We start from the raw sequence: 18,291 nt of genomic DNA on the forward strand, positions 1-18,291 counted from the left end.
AACTCTGACAACATTATATAAAGCTGTGAACTAGGAGTCAGGAATGCTTCCAGGGGCGATCCCCATGATGTTCCCATGTCATTTGTGCAGTGTTTCCATCATTTTCAGATGTTTTTAGACCTTAAGGCTGAGTTCACACGTGGCGTTTTTTTCGCGTTTCCGCGGCGGTTTTAACCGCGCGATTTTGCCGCGAAAACGCGAAAAATAAGCAACCCATGCATTCCTATGGAATTCCGCAATGCTGTGCTGTGCGGTTTTTACCGCGGCGGAATCGCTTTGCGGTAAAAAACGCAGCATGCTCATTAATTTGCGGAATTGCGGCGATCCCGCACCCATAGGAATGCATTGTTCCGCTTACTTCCCGCATGTGGCTGTGCACACCATGCGAAAAGTAAGCAGAACACTTGCGGATGGTACACACGGTCCGGAGGAGAGGAGACTGTCCTCCGGGCTTTGGGTACCATATCCCTGTAAAAAATAGAATTTAAAATAAAAAATATTGTTATTCTCACCTTCCGGCGTTCCGCGCAGCATTCCCGCCTCTCTCCACGCCCCCGTTCCCAGTAGTCCTTTGCGAAAATGCCCGCGATGGCGTCCGTTCTCGCGGGGTCGCGAAGTCTCGCGGCCATTCGCGCGACGTCATCGCAAATTACCGCGAGACATCGCGATCCCGCGAGAACGGACGTCATCATTTTCGCAAAGGATTACTGGGAACGGATGCGCGGGACGTCGGAAGGTAAGAATAACACCATTTTTTATTTTTTTTTACATTCTATCTTTTACTACTGATGCCGCATATGCAGCCTCAGTAGTAAAAAGTTGGTCACACTCGTCAAACACTGTGTTTGACGAGTGTGAGCAACCTGTCAATCCGTTCTCCAAGCGATGCTACAGATCGCTTGGAAAACGCTAGCATTTTGCAAGCTAAATACGCTTGCAAAATGCTAGTTTTTCCGCGGGAAAATCGCGGGAATTTATAATGCGATTTTCCCGCTGAATGGAATTCCGGAATTCTCGCAGTAATTTCCGCGAGAGTTCCGGTACGTGTGCACTTAGCCTAAAAGGATCCCCAGTGTGGATTGCGGTAAAAATGCTCGGGTCTCCCATAGACTTACATTGGGCTCGTTGTTCTGTCCGAGTACCCGAGTATTCCAATTTGCTCGACCCGAACAACGAGAACCTGAGCATTTTAGTGCTCGCCCATCACTAATGACCACCAGTTACTTTAGTGTTTAACTTTATTCAAATCCCTTATTTCTTACTATTGTTAAAAGCTTAGCTAATTTATCTTTAAGACACTTGTTACTCTGCTTTAAAAATAGATTTAATAATGTAATTGGTCCAATTGGATTTGGACTTCATATCATCAGAGAATCTAAAAACTTTTTTTTCATACGTTGAAGCTTATAAGCACTAATTGTATGTACAAGGGTACTGATCTAATATGTACTAATATTGCTACTTAGCATCACAAATAATTTCATCTATCTAAATGTACCTGACGACCTATTATTTGAAAATTCATCAATTATTATTTTTTATACATCGAAGCTTATAAGCGCTAACAGTATTTTATTGTTTTGCAAAAGAATTGGATGCTTTTTCTTTTATCTTCTCTGGAACAAATCATAATAGTAACACTACTTTATTGGTATTCAATCTATTGCTCTTAATATTGGGTATAACGATCCCTCTGTTTGCAAGTCCATTTTCCTTGTGTTTACCCATTGGAAATTTTTTTTTAAAATTGTGTATTATACAGTATTCAATAAAGTGTATTATCTTTTAAAATTTACTGGGCATCTGCTTCCGTATATTCACATCCAGTACGTTCTCCGGTTTTCTAAATGGCGCAGACTTCAGATCTTAATGACACAGCTCGTTTATCAAGTAAATGATGATGAGAAGTAGCTGAGTCCTTGACAATCAATTCACTTATCAACCTGCAGCACAAGAGGAGCTCTGATTAAACCCCTCAGTTATTAGGCATCAGGCGCAGGTCTACACATCTGTATAGTGCTGTCACATGATAATATTCCTAGTAATACATGTGATATCATGGATCACTATCTTAGTAGAAGCCATTATAATGATATGACAAGGGGAAAATATCATATATGTCCTACTGCTCTGCTTATTAATGCTCAGCATGAAACTACTCCTTAATAATACTACAATACTGTGCCCAAAGCCTTCTGCTGTACTACTGCCAAATTTACCCACCATACATTGCATAAGACACATGGACTATAGTCGTATGGGTCTGAATGTTGACACTAGAATTGATGTTTGGGAAATTGCTGAATGGCAGCTGTTTACCTCTTATATCAGCTCCTAGGGATTATTGTCTGCTATCTTTGAAAAACAGGGACGCAGGGTCATTGAACAATCATGTTTGCTAATATGTTGATTACACATTGTACCAAGCCATGGAGCTTGTTTACTTGGAAAAACAGAGGAAGACAAACTATGCAAATTAATTAAATACTCAAACAATGAGGGATGAGACACTGCAAACTTCCCCCAATCCTGTGGAAAAAATACCTGAATAAGAGCTGTGATGTATAAAAGAGGATCTGCTTCTGTATCAGGTAAACTTTACAAATCACAGCCAGAAACACTCTACAAGACAGCTGCCAGTACACCATGGCTCCATCAAGAGGGACTCAGATTTAACATTCTACAGGATGCCAGCTTAACGACCTCAGCCCCAGCTGGAAGAATACTGATCTGCTACATTGACCATCACTGAACCCATGGTCCGCTCTGAAAACCACCTGAAAAATCACTCAGAAACTGCACCAAAATTTCTACGTATCTCTTCAGTGTCTTTGAAATTCTTCAGGTTTCCAAAAACACCAAGAGGTTGAAAGAAGTGAGCCGACCATTCTTCAGGCATATTCTGTTTCGCAGATGCTCAACCCCAGAAGATGCCTGGGTGTCATTTGGAGCATTTAGTGACTTTTTGTCTTAAAAACGCTCTCATTTTATGCATTGCTTAATGGACTTATCAAAACTTCTGACAATAGGTCCAAGAAGCACTAAAAAAAGCTTAAGAAAATGAGACTGCATACGTTTGGGCAGCAAGGTGGCTCAGTGGTTAGCACTGCTGCCTTACAGCACAGAGGACCTATGTTCTCATCCCACCATGGACAACATCTGCAATGAGTTTGAATGCGCTCCCATGTTTGTGTGGGTTTCCTCCAGATTCTCTGGTTTTCTCCCACAGTTCAAAAACATTCTGATATGGAATTTAGATTGTGAGCCCCAATGGGGACAATTTCAATAATGTTTGTAAAGTGCTGTGGAATAAATGGCTCTATATAATGAGTAAAATCAGTAATGTATATGCTGCTTACATAGACATTCATATATTTAGAAACAGGAATGTTACATTATTATTTTTATCAACTAACAAAATGCAGAGTTAAGTTTGATAATTAATAGATGAAAAAATCTCACTAAAAATATTTATAATTTTTTTTATTGATAATAGGATAGAAGGAAAAGGGAGGGAGAAGATCGGGAACAGAATCAATAGGCAAAATGATAGTCAGGAGGGCAGCTGGGGTCAGATACCAGTAAGAGCCCAGTCAGACAAGCAGTATGAATACCACAGAGCCTGATGACAGAGGTGATACATGTCCGGCAAGAGATGTAACAGAAGGCCACAGGTAGATGGTGAAGGTCCTTCTATACAGGTCCAGCAGTGATGGTGGATCTGCTGGACTTCAAGGAGGGAGAAGATCGGGAACAGAATCAGTAGTCAAAATCATAGTCAGGAGGGAATCCGGGGTCAGATACCAGTAAGAACCCAGTCAGGCGAGCAGTAGAGTTACCGCAGAGCCTGGTGACAGAGGTGGTACATGTCCAGGTAGAGATATAACAGAAGGCCACAGGTAGATGGTGAAGGTCCTTCTTTACAGGTCCAGCATTGATGGTGGATCTGCTGGACTTGTGGGAGCGAGATGTGGAGGTTTCCTGTACTTTAGATGTCTTTAGGGGCACAACTCATAAGTAAAATGTTGGACACAAATGGTAATAAGTGTTTGTATTATAAGGTTCGGCCACCGGCCAGTATCTGTATATGTACTGAATCTTATCAGATAACAAAATACATAGATAAGGTTAATAAAAGTGAAAAAAAAATTAAGCAAACTTAGAATTTTTTTTTATCTTTATAATTTTAATTAATAATAGGATAGAAGGATAAGGGAGGGGTAAAACTAGGAACAGCATCAATACGTGTATGAAAAAGCTCTGTCGTTAATACTGTTTGGGTAGAGCTATTCGATAGCGCTATCCATGAAGAAAGTGCACGGGTAGAGCTATCCCATAGCTCTATTCCTAAAGGAAATGAACGGGTAGAGCTATCCGATAGCGCTATCCCTCAATGTTCCTGAGCGTAAGCTATTTCACATGGTTGAGCGCACTTGGGATCTGCCCCCAAGGCCCTGCCCATGCCCAATGTTTGGTCCGTAGACCGCGGCTAGGAGTTAGTCCCGCTTCAAAACAGGTCCAGCAGTGATGGTGGATCTGCTTGACTTCAGGGCGCTCGATGCTTAGGTTTCCTGTCTTTCAGATGGTTCTAGGGCAACAGTGACAACCTGCAAATACTCGAGCAGCCCTGGATAATCCACGCCGGCAGGATGATAAGATCCGGCGGAAGATGGAACCTATGAGAAGAGAAGTAAATATAATGTAAGTGATGGGACTCCATATGACATGATACTACTGTGCGGACACTATGGCCGAGCGGCAGAGGAATATTATCACACAGAGGTCAGGGATCATTGTCAGCCATCAATCATGTGATAATCCCATCACTGACAGATGACATCTGCTCCACATGAATGATTCTCACTGACATCACACAACATGGGGCTGATTCTCACACTTACCTCGTCTCTTTTTCCCCTTTTTTCCTTTTTCTGATTTCTCTTCTTCTTTACTCAGATTTATTGTAGATTTTCTTTCCTCCTGAGCAGGAAATTCTGATCATAAAGTAAAAAAAAACTTCAGTAATGACATATCCTAATGGGATCTGCTTTGTGTCCTGTATATAGTAGGATTGTTCTAGTCCTGTCTCCTATAGTCCTGATAATCTGGTATTATATCATAATAGGGCAGAATAAGTCCTATATAATGTACATAATCCCATCTGAGGGGCAATAGATGTGTCACTGATATAGAGCAGTAAGCGCCCTGTGTGCCGCCATGTGGTGCATCACTGATGAGCGATATTCTATTGTAGGAGACGATGTCTCCTTATGATGATGGAGGTTATTGGACGCTGCAACGCATCTCACAGAATCCATGAAAAAGCTCCTGTGCAAAATCAGTGAAATAGAGATACAATATGGGCCCATGGACAACATAATTGTGATCCATGAATCATGAATAACATAGGAGACCTATTACAGGAAAACCATGTGGAAATATTTGAGACTTGAAGTCAACATTCAGATTGTTGGTGCTGCAGACATGGACATACCTGATAGTGGGGACGAGGATGGTAAGATGCTAATGGCGTCGTCTCTATCAACTATTGGGGAAGATTCTTTCTGCCTGTTTGGAAGAAGAAAAACACATGAATCAGAAGGAAACACAGTATAGAAGGGGTTGTCTCACTATAAGAACACTGACTATAAGGCCTAATAGGACATATGACTGCCATAGTGGGGAAGGTCTAATGCTCAAAACTAACTTTTATAGAGTGGAATGGAAAACAACTACCAAGAATGTCTGGCAGGTAATACTACATCTCTCCTACAGTGTGTGTATTACTAAAAATGCATGACTGGCCACAATCATGGGCTGTTATCACCAGCGGTTTCTGAAGCCAAAAGCACAATGACTGCTAACCAGGTGGCGGAGGATGCTGCATGTGATATTATGGTATTTCTGTCCTATATTTGGTGTTGTGCACATATATCAGCCTGAAGTTCCCAGTAATGACCCCATAATCTACTCACATTTCAGAGCTGTCAGTATTGGGTGTTGGGGTACACTCTGGAGGGGACTTGGGATCCTCATCGTTCATCATTCCGTTAGTGGTGGTATAGAGCTACGTGTGGAAGCAACAAGATATGAAATCATTTTATGTTTACTTTTAAGGGTCTTTTTATGCATATTTTGGATTTATTAATCACATACTTACTTTAGAAAGCCTTTCAGATGATGATGTAAAATTTTGAAAGTCATACCACTTATTGTCCTCACTTGTACCCTTCTCATCCTCTGAGACCAGATGTTTAATCATATTATAATGGTCTATAAGACATAGACAATGAAGTGTTATTACTATTAGAGGTTGTCAGTATAACACAGTCACCATTTATCATTAATATTAATGGGATCCGATTATCACATAATATGGAAGACGAGACAAGCAGACACTATGTCTAGATGATGTCTTTTCTACTTACTGACAAAAAATAAACTGGTGTCCACATCTGATGCAAGCTGAGGAACGTACACCGGCTTTTGACTTAGAAGGTTGTCAAAGTCGAAATCTCTAAAGAATGCATGACCCTTGATCTCAAATGCGCCTCCTGGATAAAGAAAAGCAAAAGTGATGGGGACATTGTCAGAGACAGCTCCATACCAACAAATTAAGGGAAGCGCTTAATCAAGTGGGCTGGGACCATCTCATGGTAACTGGGGATTCCGACCATAAATAGGACATGTTTAAGGATGTCCTAATAGAATCCTGTCGAAAACGTATACCCTCTGGTAATAAAATGCCCAGGAATAAAAAGAAACCAATATGGATAAATAAGACACGACAAAGTTTAATCAGACTAAAACAAAGTGCATTCAAAATCTTGAAAGCCGAGAATACTGAAACAACATTTCAGGAGTATAAAGATCTAAGTAAGAAATGTTAAAAAGAAATCAAGCTGGCAAAGTTATCCACATAGAAACAAATTGCCAGTGACATTAGAATAAATCCCCTAAAATGTTATAAATATATCAATGCCAAAAAGGAAAAACAGATGGTGTAGGTCCATTAAAAGACAATAATAACAAGATAATAATAGAGGACAAAAAAAGGCTGAGCTATTAAACAGGCACTTTTCATCCATGATCACCAATGAACTACCTGTTCCAGGGATCATTCAACATGGCAAAAATCAAAGGTCACCACCGGAAATACCACAACAAGAAGTATGCCTGCGTCTGAGCAAATTAAACATTGACAAATCCCCTGGCATTCATCCACGGATCCTGAGGGAATTGAGCTCAGTAATTGACAGACCACTATATCTTATATTCTTAGCCTCTCTTGTAACAGAGGTGGTGCCACAGGATTGGAAGATGGCTGAGGTGGTACCGATATTTAAGAAATGTAAGACTGACATCTGTAGTGTGCAAAATTTACGAGGGCATTATAAGAGATGACCTGCAGAAACATATTGTAGATAATAATGTAATAACTGACAAACAGCATGGATTCATTAAAGATAGGATGTGTCTAACTAACGTGTTGGGTGTCTATGAGGAGGTAAGTGCGAATCTGGATGTTGGTAATGCAGCTGATGCGATTTATCTGGACTTTACAAAGGCGTTTGATACTGTTCCACATAACAGCCTTATACTGAAGCTCCATAAGCAGGGACTGGGGAAAACTATGTGCAGATGGGTAAGGAATTGGCTTAATGACAGGAAACAAAGAGTCGTCATAAATGGTACATTCTGTAAATAGGATATAGTCAGCAGTGGGGACCACAGAAATCTGTACTGGGAGCAGTGGAGTACTGCAGGGATCTGTACTGGGAGCAGTGTGGTACTGCAGGGATCTGTACTGGGAGCAGTGGAGACCACAGGGATCTGTATTGGGAGCAGTGGAGTACTGCAGGGATCTGTACTGGGAGCAGTGGGAACCACAGGGATCTATACTGGGAGCAGTGGGGTACCGCAGGGATCTGTACTGGGAGCAGTGGGGTACCGAAGGGATCTCTACTGGGAGCAGTGGCGTACCGCAGGGATCTGTACTGGGAGCAGTGTGGAACCACAGGGATCTGTACTGGGAGCAGTGGGGTACTGCAGGGATCTATACTGGGAGCAGTGGGGTACTGCAGTGATCTGTACTGGGAGCAGTGGGGTACCGCAGGGATCTGTACTGGGAGCAGTGGGGACCACAGGGATCTGTATTGGGAGCAGTGGAGTACTGCAGGGATCTGTACTGGGAGCAGTGGGAACCACAGGGATCTATACTGGGAGCAGTGGGGTACCGCAGGGATCTGTACTGGGAGCAGTGGGGTACCGCAGGGATCTCTACTGGGAGCAGTGGCGTACCGCAGGGATCTGTACTGGGAGCAGTGTGGAACCACAGGGATCTGTACTGGGAGCAGTGGGGTACCGCAGGGATCTGTACTGGGAGCAGTGGGGTACCGCAGGGATCTATACTGGGAGCAGTGGGGTACTGCAGTGATCTGTACTGGGAGCAGTGGGGTACCGCAGGGATCTGTACTGGGAGCAGTGGGGACCACAGAGATCTGTACTGGGAGCAGTGGAGTACTGCAGGGATCTGTACTGGGAGCAGTGGGGTACTGCAGGGATCTGTACTGGGAGCAGTGGGGACCACAGGGATCTGTATTCGGAGCAGTGGGGACCACAGAGATCTGTACTGGGAGCAGTGGGGTACCGCAGGGATCTGTACTTGGAGCAGTGGGGTACCGCAGGGATCTGTACTGGGAGCAGTGGAGTACCGCAGGAATCTGTACTGGGAGCAGTGGGAACCACAGGGATCTATACTGGGAGCAGTGGGGTACCGCAGGGATCTGTACTGGGAGCAGTGGGGTACCGCAGGGATCTGTACTGGGAGCAGTGGAGTACCACAGGGATCTGTACTGGGAGCAGTGTGGAACCACAGGGATCTGTACTGGGAGCAGTGGGGTACCGGAGGGATCTATACTGGGAGCAGTGGGTTACTGCAGTGATCTGTACTGGGAGCAGTGGGGTACCGCAGGGATCTGTACTGGGAGCAGTGGGGACCACAGAGATCTGTACTGGGAGCAGTGGAGTACTGCAGGGATCTGTACTGGGAGCAGTGGGGTACTGCAGGGATCTGTACTGGGAGCAGTGGGGACCACAGGGATCTGTATTGGGAGCAGTGGGGACCACAGAGATCTGTACTGGGAGCAGTGGGGTACCGCAGGGACCTGTACTTTGGGCAGTGGGGTACCGCAGTGATCTGTACTGGGAGCAGTGGGGTACCGCAGGGATCTGTACTGGGAGCAGTGGGGTACCGCAGGGATCTGTACTGGGAGCAGTGGAGTACCGCAGGGATCTGTACTGGGAGCAGTGGCGTACCCCAGGGATCTGTACTGGGAGCAGTGGGGTACCGCAGGGATCTGTACTGGGAGCAGTGGGGTACCGTAGGGATCTGTACTGGGAGCAGTGGGGTACCGCAGGGGTCTGTACTGGGAGCAGTGGGGTACCGCAGGGGTCTGTACTGGGAGCAGTGGGGTACCGCAGGGATCTGTACTGGGAACAGTGTGGCACCGCAGGGATCTGTGCTAGGACCGATTCTTTTTAACCTCTTTATTAATGACCTTTTTGATGGGATTGAGAGTAAAGTGTCAGTCTCATTCTTTACTGACAACACCAAACTATGTAGGATACTAAAACCTGACCTTGACATTAGAATTTTGCAAAACGATCTGGATAAGACGTCTGAATGAGCAAAAACTTGGCAAATGAGGTTTAATGTAGATAAATGTGGAGCAAAGCAGCTAGGACGGAGTAATACTATTGCTGCATATACATTAAATGGGAGAATACTTGGGAATACAGAACAGGAGAAGGACTTGGATATTCTGGTTACAAGTAAGCTGAGCAGCAGTACTCAATGTCAAGCAGCAGCCGCAAAAGCAAAGATTTTAGGATGTATAAAACGAGATAAAATCCAGCGATCCCAATGTATTGTTACTCCGCTATAAATCACTTGTGAGGCCACATGTAGAATATGGGATCCAGCTTTGGGCTCCACATTTAAAAATGGATATTCAGAAATTGGAGTCAGCTCATGGCGGGCTACTAGATTATTACAAGGGTTGGAAGGCCTCTCATATGATGAGAGGTTGGAAAAGTTGGGCTTGTTTTCCTTAGGAAAAAAGACAGGACTGGCGCATGTCTTATTCCTTCCAAGGGCCATACTAAGGACCAGGGGCACTCATTACCGGTAGAAGAATGGCAATTCCAGCAGCTAAATAGGAAAGGGTTCTTTACAGTAAGAGCAGTCGGTCTGTGGAATGCCGACCACAAGAAGTAGTAATGGCAGACACTATAACAGCTTCTAAAAAAGAGCTGGAAGATTTCCTCAGTGCACATAAGATTGTAGGTTATAGGTAATTTGGTCCCAAAATGAATAATTGGTGGAGAAAGGGAGAACTTGATGGACCGAGGTCTTTTTTCAACCTTTGTAACTATATCTGAACAGTTTATCTTAATCTGAATTAATTACGTATCCGAGCAGACATGTAGGAAATAGAGTGAAAATCTTAGCAATGAGAACTATAAATGGAGAAGCTGATGGAGAAGTAATGATCCTCATGGACATGAGTGATATGTCCTCGGTGTAACAAGGGAATAGTGATAGTATTGTATATGTTACCTGTCCCAAGTCTATCCACAGGATCTTTTCTGAGCAGCTGAGTGATGAGGTCCTGAGCATCTGGTGGAATAGTTTCATTACTGTCCCAAATAATATCTCCTGTTATATAGAAAATTACAGAACATAAAACCTCTTTACTGGACTGTAAGATAAAGCAAAGGAAGCAACTAAACCAAGATAACCAGTGAAAGCAATGATCAGATTATTCTACTTACCATTGATCACATTTTCATTAATCTCAGTCCAGGAATTTCCATCAAATGGTCTATATCCCATGAGAAGCTCATATAATATGATGCCCATTGCCCACCAGTCCACAGGTCTTCCATAGCCTTTCATCAGGATGACCTCAGGGGCCATGTAACCCGGGGTGCCACAGAACTAGAAACCAACAGAAGAGTGAGATGAGAATCGATGAGACAATTATTATGATAAGTTCTTGACATAAAAGCAGAAATACAGAAGATAAAATATCAGTGAAAAAGTTCTGTAGAAATGAAGAACGTAGGAAAGAGACAATAGGGTTATGAGATTTATGCAGAACAAGCTAAGTTCCTGTAGGTAATGCCAACCTCATGGTCCTGGAACTCTCTGGAGATGTCCTCTGCTGATGGCTTGTAGATGTTGGTGTCTGGCATCATGACACCAAGTTTTGAAATTCCAAAGTCGGTAACTTTAATATGTCCAGCAGATGTTATCAGGAGGCTGTGAGAGAGAAGATGGTTGTAGCTTCATAGACCGTGAGATAATAAAGGATAACTTTCCTCTTTTTCTCATATTATAGGTATTCACTTACTTCTCCAGCTTCAGGTCTCTGTGCACCACACCGTAACTATGCAGGTATTCCACACCAAGGACCGCTTCTGCAAAGTACAAGCGGGCCAACGGGACAGGGAAAGGACCCCTTGTGTTTAGAAGGGTCCTACAGTCTCCACCTATAGAAGAAAGGAAATATGGCCGGTGAGGGGTTTATACAGCAGATCACCATGATGTGTGATGAGAAGTGAGCGGAGACATTGGGGCAGGAGACAATATATGACGATATAATATACTGTATACTGCACAATGAATTAGTCTGAGGTCATGATGAAATGTCATCTATGTAACTAATAACATAAAGTGATGTCACATCTCGCCTACAGCTGGAGATACTGACGCTCTCAGTGCGGACATACCGGGAGATCACACAGATCAATGACTTTCTGGGCATCTTGGTAATAGATAACCTATAGTAAATGCTCTGTGGGATGTAACCGTCCACGGGGACAATCCTAATGATATGGGAGGTGATAAGATGTCAGCAGACATGGGAAGAATATAATGCAATGTACGTGTCCTACCTCCTACATACTCCATGACCATACACAGGTAAGATGTAGTAGGGAAGGAGCAGAGCATGGAGACCACAAAGGGACAATCTGCGAAGGTTAGGATGTCTCTCTCGATAAAGGCGCTTTCCACTTTCTGTGGAGTATCCAGGTTCCGCTTGGCCATTTCCTTCATAGCGAAGATCTGTTGTGATTCTTTATGGCGCACTAAGAAGACGGACCTGGAGAGAAGGAGAAGCCATGGTTTATAATGATGCCTTATTAACAGTCTGTATATACAAGTCATTATATGATCTTTTAGTAATGTTTGATGCCAGCAGTCCGGCCATCACTAGAAATCCACATCTAGAAATACATAAAAGAGCTCTGCATAGATCACCTATGGGAGGTCTGCACCACACCACGTCTGCCGGACCCTCACCCAGGTCACAATACAGATGAGAGAATCTACTGAAATTCATCTTGGGCAGATTCGCTATAACCGACCAGTACATACGATTCCGTCCAAATATAAATTGCTCTAAATTCCAATTGCCGTAGCAGGATGGTTTTTAGGCTTTCTCCACAGCCCAAGGCAGAATAAATGGAGGGAGGGAAGAGGTTAAAATATAATTAAACACATTACACCCCCTTGTCCTCGTCCCTCCCCGTCCATCACTGCTGTCCTCCGTCCTCTGTGCCAGTCTTTGGTTGTCCTCCCTTCTGCTGCTGAGGCCAGTGATCGGACTCACATGGTCATGGTGGAGGGTGGGGGTGCAGATGTCACTGGCGTCAGTATCGTGTCACCCCTCACCTGACCGTGTGCAGCCATTCACTATTATCAGCTCCATAATGGGGCCCCGAAAAATCCGAAGATCGGTGCAGAGGACGGGGAAGCGGTGGTGGAGGCGACAGCATAAGAACAGAGGAGGTCTCGTACCGGTGGGTGTAATGTATTATATCCGCCCTTTCCTTACAGACTGATTGGTTACAGATCTGGTCGCTCAGCGGTATATAACTGAGCTGAAGAGTGACATTGAGATGTGGACAGTGATGTGGACTCTGATCGTTTCCCTATGATAACACTGAATGGCAGAGCACAGGGGCAGAAGCATTGTCATGGGGAACCCTGAGAAATGGGGATTATGGGAACAGAAATCTCACCCAAAAGCTCCGCTGCCGATCCGTTTAGATGTCTCATAGTCGCTGATCCGCGGCTCTCCTGCCTGGATCAATGATCTGATCAAGTCCTAAAAAAGAATAAGAAATAATACTAAGATATAGAAGCTGCAGGAAAACATCTCAGGATGTAAAAAATACAAATGCACCAATCAGGAAGGACTAAACCAACATTTACAGATGCACCAATTGTAACTCTACAAATCACGCGCCATCATGAGAACTTTTCTCAGAATCTTCTCTCCCTTATGTGGATTAAGATGAGTTAATATTGAAAAATCTCCCGTTCGGTGTCAGATTTTATGTTATGCACCGTGATATCCCAGAGCTGCATTATCCCCGCTCTTTCCACCGTGGATACGTCTTGCACTTTATTCATTATATCATTGGGTAGAATTGCTTTACACTGCAGCTCCTCTCCACAAGCCCACATTAATATACTGTATAAGGGACTTGTATGCACAACATTTCTGTAATGACGCCTGTTATCTCAGCGGCAGCATTTACAAGTAGGAAGACTGATAGTGCGAGAAAGAAGGGAAAATACAGACTTCCCCCCACTGAGCTGTGACTACATCAGCAGAATACAGACTGTCCTCACAGAGGAGGGAGCAGCACAGACAGGCGGCCATAAAACCTCCTGTGCCTGCCGGGGACTGACAGGGGGCCTGGAAGATCTAACACCAGATCTTCTGATCTCTGACTGGTGATCTGGAGAAGATCAAAAAATAAGGATGTGTGATAGAGAAGATGATGGCTCCTTACCGGGCGTTCCGACGAGCAGGCCGGACCTTCTAGGACACACAGGACTTTTTCGGCCAGATCTTTAATAAAAGCCAAATCTTCAATTTGAGATCTTTTTTCAGCCTATAAAGAAGAAAAGAAACAAAAAGGAAAAATGTGAGATGAGAAAAGACACAATGGAGGCGGCCATTGTCATTGACATCGTCTCCTCTCTGCAGATACAACGGCTCCATATCTGGGGACTCGTCGTGTTTTATATTGGAGGAAAGAAGAAGCTTCTCTCCCACCATTATTATCTATGATTACGGAGAAGTTCTGTGCGGAGCGTCCGCCATTTACCTGGTGTAGTAATGTCCTGATGTTGTGACGTAAATCCATCAGATAGTCTGACGTTAGTTGGTCTAGTTGGTATTTGGTCAGGCAATCCATTACTAGCTGCACCACCAGCCGGTGAGTGAAGCTGAGGACGCCATCGGGTGGTGGAAGCACAATGTTAGGGTGATGGGTGGTAAGAATCTCCCACAGTGCTTGTACCTGAAAATTCTGCAAAAGTAATTCAGCCATAGTGAAAAATTGCAAATGCTCTCAGTCACTATAGAACCATAAATGGCAGCGGTGACCCTGCGCACATTCTAGAAGTAGGGACCGAGCTGTGAGGTCATAATGGCCGAGAACCACCAGTGATCTCACAATAGCCGAGCATCGTCAGTGATGTCATCACGGAATCCTGTGATAGAATCTTCAAGGATCGGCTCTGCACAAATACAGGGGGAAAATAAGTGTTTGATACACTGACAACTTTGCAAGTTTTCCCACCCACAAAGAATGGAGAGATCTGTAATTTCTATCATAGGTACAGTTCAACTGTGATAGACAGAATCTAAAAATAAAAAAAAAAAATCACATTATATGATTTTCAAATTATTAAATTGCATTTTATTGCATAAGTATTTGATCACCTACCGACCAGCAAGCATTCTGGCTCTCCCAGACCTGTTTTTTTAACCCTTTAGTTACAGAGTCGATTTGGTACTTAATGATCAAGCCAATTTTTACACTTCTGACCACTGTCACTTTATGAGGTTACAGCTTTGGAGCGCTTTAACGTATCCCACTTATTCTGATATTCGTGACACATTGTACTTCATGTCAGTGGTAAAATTTGTTTGATATACCCTAACTTTGCAATTTTCAAACTTTATCTTTTGTACACTTAAATCAGAGAGGTATATCACACAAAATAGTTACTATATAACATTTCCCACATTTCTACTTTACATCAGCACAATTTTTGAAGCAATTTTTTTGTTAGGACATTATAAGGGTTAAAATTGACCAGCGATTTCTTATTTTTCAAACAAAACGTACAAAAACATTTTTTTAGGGACCACCTCACATTTGAAATGAGTTTGGGGATCAAAATAACAGAAAATACCCAAAAGTGACACCAATCTAAAAACTGCACCCCTCAAGATGCGCAAAACCACATTCAAGAAGTTTATTAACCCTTCAAGTGCTTCACAAGAACTAAAGCAACGTGGAAGGAAAAAATGAACATTTTACCTTTATCACAAAAAATTACTTTGTAACCAATTTTTTTTATTTTTACAAGGGTAACAGGAGAAAATGGATCACAAAATTTGTTGTGCAATTTCTCCTGAGTACACCAATACCCCATATGTGGGGAAAAGCCACTGTTTGGGTGCATGGCAGGGCTCAGAAGGGAGGGAGCACCGTTTTACTTTTTGAACACAAAATTGGCTGGAATCAATGGTGGCGCCATGTCGCGTTTGGAGACCCCCCTGATGTACCTAAACAGTGGAAACCCCACAAATCTAATCCCAACCCTAAACCCAACACACCCCTATCCGTAATCCTAACCCAAACACAACCCTAACCCTAATCCCCACCCTAACCGTCCCCCCAACTCTAGCCCCAACCCTAATCCTAGCCCCAACCTTAACTTTAACCCCAACCCTAACATAACTTTAGCCCCAACCCTAACCCTAACTTTAGCCCCATCCCTAACCCTAACTTTAGTCCCAAACCTAACCCTAACTTTAGCCTCGATCCTAAGCGTAACTTTAGTCCCAAACCTAACCCTAACTTTAGCCCCAATCCTAAGCCTAACTTCAGCACCAACCCTAACTTTAGCCCAACCCACTAGCCCAACTCTAACTCAAATGGGAAAATGGGGGGATGTAGGAGAGGCCAGGGACACCGTGAAGTTCCGGGTGGGGGAATCAAGGACCTTATTTCTCTCTCCGCTGATGTGCGATTACATCAGATGAGAGAGAAATTAAATGGAAAATCTGACTTTTTTTCTGCAGTCGCCATTATTCCGTTAATAATGGCGATCGTAACACCGGAGTCTGTAAAAACCGACCAAATCATGTTCTCTGGGGTCTTGGCTACCCCAGGTAGCTGAAAGCATGGATAAATTCTGACTTTGGGGGGCGCTATACCCTTATTCCTCAGTAACGGCGCTGTGGTTTAAGTACCCTTAACTGCCGCAGTTAAAAGGCGTATCAGCGGTCATTAAGGGGTTATGAAGTCCTCCTACTCTGCACTCATTACCTGTATTAATTGCTCTTGTTTGAATTTAACTGTATAAAAGACACCTGTCTACACAATCAATCACATTCCAACCTCTCCACCATGGCAAAGACCAAAGAGCTGTGTAGGGACACCAGGGATAAAATTGTAGACCTGCACAAGGCTGGGATGGACTACAGGACAATAGGAAGCCATAATGATCATGCCACATGTATGCAACATACAAATCAAGAAGTGCTTATATTCAGCGCAAAATAAAATGGAGCACTTTATTTTTGAATATTTAAAGCAATACATAAAAGAGAAAACATTAATGACATAAAAAGGTGCCTCAAACCAACAAACACACGGAGGGCAGTTGCAGCAAATTACTAGTAGTTGTAAAACAAATGACTATATATAAATCCTAATTGTTCCCGTGTTCAGCCATCGTGCATAAAAAGAGATGTTAAATATATATAATCGGGTAAACATGCCTCACTATAATATCCTGATATCTGCATGGAAGCCAACTGTCGCCAGACACCAATGGAATCAGGTGAGGGTGAACAATCGCACCCCTCACGTGAGTAAATAATTTGGCCAGAGTGCCTGGACAGCAGTGTGTCCCCAATCACCAATCCTTGAGGCCTGGGAATGATAAACTCTGCAGACACAGTGTTTGCCGGTGTGATATGAGATATAACTAATGTATAAGGTATGCCGCCTATGCAGGGAGACACTGCTGTGGGAAAGTTCCCATCAGAGGATAACTACTCATAGAGGTGACGTCACAAAATGACATGCGCAGCAAGGCAATGTAGAAATAATCGGGAGTGCACTGGTATACACTCACTGGCCACTTTATTAGGTACACCTGTCCAACTGTGTGTTAAGACTTAATTTCTAATCAGCCAATCACATGGCGGCAACTCAGTGCATTTAGGCATGTAGACATGGTCAAGACAATCTCCTGCAGTTCAAACCGAGCATCAGTATGGGGAAGAAAGGTGATTTGAGTGCCTTTGAACGTGGCATGATTGTTGGTGCCAGAAGGGCTGGTCTGAGAATTTCAGAAACTGCTGATCTACTGGGATTTTCACGCACAACCATCTCTAGGGTTTACAGAGAATGGTCCGAAAAAGAAAAAAAATCCAGTGAGCGGCAGTTCTGTGGCCGGAAATGCCTTGTTGATGCCAGAGGTCAGAGGAGAATGGGCAGACTGGTTCGAGCTGATAGAAAGGCAACAGTGACTCAAATTGCCACCCGTTACAACCAAGGTAGGCAGAAGAGCATCTCTGAACGCACAGTGCGTCGAACTTTGAGGCAGATGGGCTACAGCAGCAGAAGACCACACTGGGTACCACTCCTCTCAGCTAAGAACAGGAAACTGAGGCTACAATTTGCACAAGCTCATCGAAATTGGACAGTAGAAGATTGGAAAAACGTTGCCTGGTCTGATGAGTCTCGATTTCTGCTGCGACATTCGGATGGTAGGGTCAGAATTTGGCGTAAACAACATGAAAGCATGGATCCATCCTGCCTTGTATCAACGGTTCAGGCTGGTGGTGGTGGTGTCATGGTGTGGGGAATTTTTTCTGGGCACTCTTTGGGCCCCTTGGTACCAATTGAGCATCGTTGCAACGCCACAGCCTACCTGAGTATTGTTGCTGACCATGTCCATCCCTTTATGACCACAATGTACCCAACATCTGATGGCTACTTTCAGCAGGATAATGCGCCATGTCATAAAGCTCGAATCATCTCAGATTGGTTTCTTGAACATGACAATGAGTTTACTGTACTCAAATGGCCTCCTCAGTCACCAGATCTCAATCCAATAGAGCATCTTTGGGATGTGGTGGAACGGGAGATTCGCATCAGGGATGTGCAGCCGACAAATCT

Source organism: Dendrobates tinctorius, unplaced genomic scaffold, assembly GCF_039654945.1.
Source record: "Dendrobates tinctorius isolate UK_male_01 unplaced genomic scaffold, ASM3965494v1 ptg000095l, whole genome shotgun sequence".
NCBI lineage: Eukaryota > Metazoa > Chordata > Amphibia > Anura > Dendrobatidae > Dendrobates > Dendrobates tinctorius.